Below are 2,500 nucleotides of genomic sequence, written 5' to 3'. Positions count from 1 at the left end.
ATCGGGTTTCGCCCTCCCCGGGAAGCCGGCCGCGGAGGTGGGCGCCCAAGGCACGCGCGCGCAGGCAGCCGGTGGGACACCAAAGACAGCCTCGCGCGGCACGCAGCTAGGCGCCCCGGGACGGGTCCCGGGGCGGACCGGTCGCCTGGCCCCTTTCTCGGAGGCCAGACGCGCCGGCGGCGTACCTCCGCGGCAGGACCCGGCGAGGGACCCTGCCACGAGCGATCGGGGGGGGGGTCTGAACTTGTGGGGGGACGAAGGGGAAGCGGAGCTAACCCTGCGACGGCCCCAGCCGCGTCCCGGGGAAGCCCCGGGGCGATTGACGATTGAGCGACCCTCAGACAGGCGTAGCCCCGGGAGGAACCCGGGGCCGCAAGGTGCGTTCGAAGTGTCGATGATCAATGTGTCCTGCAATTCACACTAATTCTCGCAGCTAGCTGCGTTCTTCATCGACGCGCAAGCCGAGTGATCCACCGCCAAGAGTCACAGGCAACTTTTCCAAAATGTTCACCCACCTGCCGGAGCAGGAGAGGTGGGAGGAAGGCGACGCCGTCCGTCCTGCCGCCCGCCCGGCAAGACGGCCCGGGCGCCCCGTTCAAGGCTTCCCCTCTGGGAGTCAGACTGCACCGTTGGGTGAAAAAAAACATTGCCAGGCGCTCGGCCCGGGAGTCCCACCACACCCGCCCGGCGGGCGGGAGAGGAAGGGGGCTCCCGGTGCGACCGGAGCAGGCTGCCCCGCAGCCGCCGGTCCCTCCCGGGGTAACCGGGAGGGACCACGCGAGTCTTTTCCAACCCCTCGGCCCGGCCTCACGGGACCGGGTCGAACCGGGTACCTGGCAACGAGGGAAGGTCGCTCCACCTGCACGTCGGCCGCCCGCCGCCGGGCGGCCCCCCGAGCCATGCCCGCGGGCTGGCGATCGGCCCACCCCACCCTTTGCCCGTGTCAGAGGCGCCGGATGGGGAAGAGCCAGGCGGCTCTCCCCATCCCGCACGCCTCCCACCGAGAGGAGCCGGGGTCCCCTCGCAGGCCCTCGGCCCCTTCTCTTCCGGGCCACCCTGCCGCACGGGAAGGGCCCCTCCTCGGTCGCCCGGACCCCGGTCGGGACCGGGGACTCGGGCGCGGGAGGGCCCAGCCGGCACCAGGGCCTTTTGCGGGGAGGGTTACGGTACCAGCCCGGGGATGCACTGCCATTTCGGTGTCCGTGCCGGGTGAACTTGGGTTCCGCCTCGCAGAGGGACAGGGGACGGGGGACGCCCCCCACGCACCGGTCCCTCGTGCGCGCATCGGTCAGGCCCTCCTTCCCCCGGGGGGGAAGAGGCCCGCGCCGAAGTCCCGGTCCTAAAACCCCAGCGCCCCGATGTGGCCGCGGACCGCTCCGCCAGGCCGGGGCACGCCGGGGCTGGGCCGGGCCCTGTGCCTAGGGTGCTTGCTTGCAGGAGGCGGCCGAGGGCTTCGGGCTGGCGCCGTCGGTCGCTCGGGCCGCTCCGCCGTTAATGATCCTTCCGCAGGTTCACCTACAGAAACCTTGTTACGACTTTTACTTCCTCTAGATAGTCAAGTTTGATCGTCTTCTCGGCACTCCGCCAGGGCCGTTGCCGACCCCGGCGGGGCCGATCCGAGGACCTCACTAAACCATCCAATCAGTAGTAGCGACGGGCGGTGTGTACAAAGGGCAGGGACTTAATCAACGCGAGCTTATGACCCGCACTTACTGGGAATTCCTCGTTCATGGGAAATAATTGCAATCCCCAATCCCTATCACGAACGGGGTTCAGCGGGTTACCCGCACCTGTCGGCGAAGGGTAGACACACGCTGATCCGTTCAGTGTAGCGCGCGTGCAGCCCCGGACATCTAAGGGCATCACAGACCTGTTATTGCTCGATCTCGTGAGGCTGAACGCCACGTGTCCCTCTAAGAAGTTGGACGCCGACCGCTGGGGGTCGCGTAACTAGTTAGCATGGAGGAGTCTCGTTCGTTATCGGAATTAATCAGACAAATCGCTCCACCAACTAAGAACGGCCATGCAATTCCAATTCCAATTCCAAAAATTCTTTATTTCGGCCACATAGGCCATAAAAGATGCAATAAAAACAATCATACATTTAAAACACAGTGTATACAATAAAAGAGGTCCTGCTAGGCCTGCATAAGGTACACGAGCAAAGTAATATAGATCAGGGGGACATTTTCTTCCTTATTATCCATGCTGCCATTAAAAATTTTGAGACCGCAAACACAATATGGCCCAGAGTATTGGTCTTCATAACCCTGTAGGCCTGTGGATACATCCTAAAGCCCAAATTCCTGCACAAGGGTGCTATCCAGCGCCTCCTCGGGCTCCGGTAAGCATAACACCCAAACATTATGTGCAGATCATCTTCGTCGTGGGCTTTACAGCACGGGCAGAGTTTGTCACCCCCTGTAGACCATTTATAAGTAAAAACTTTGGTAGGGAGTGTACCAAACCTCCATTACAGGAACAATTTCCTCGCTAAAAG

At 63.0% G+C, this 2,500-nt stretch overlaps 1 protein-coding gene and 1 non-coding gene across 2 annotated transcripts in view; both read right to left on the bottom strand.

The window, feature by feature from the left end:
* The window catches only part of PRKDC (protein kinase, DNA-activated, catalytic subunit), a 3,158,350-nt gene that overhangs the window by 1,384,567 nt on the left and 1,771,283 nt on the right, over window positions 1–2,500 (bottom strand). The gene's annotated exons all lie outside the window — the stretch shown is intronic.
* LOC144829785 (5.8S ribosomal RNA) lies at window positions 332–485 on the bottom strand. Its single transcript, XR_013610822.1, has one exon. It is a non-coding gene; the product is annotated as a 5.8S ribosomal RNA (ribosomal RNA).

Source organism: Lissotriton helveticus, chromosome 4_1 (assembly GCF_964261635.1).
Source record: "Lissotriton helveticus chromosome 4_1, aLisHel1.1, whole genome shotgun sequence".
NCBI classification, from domain to species: Eukaryota; Metazoa; Chordata; class Amphibia; order Caudata; family Salamandridae; genus Lissotriton; species Lissotriton helveticus.
The sequence above is the reverse complement of the archived record's forward strand: the minus strand, read 5'-3'. Positions and strand labels throughout refer to the sequence as shown.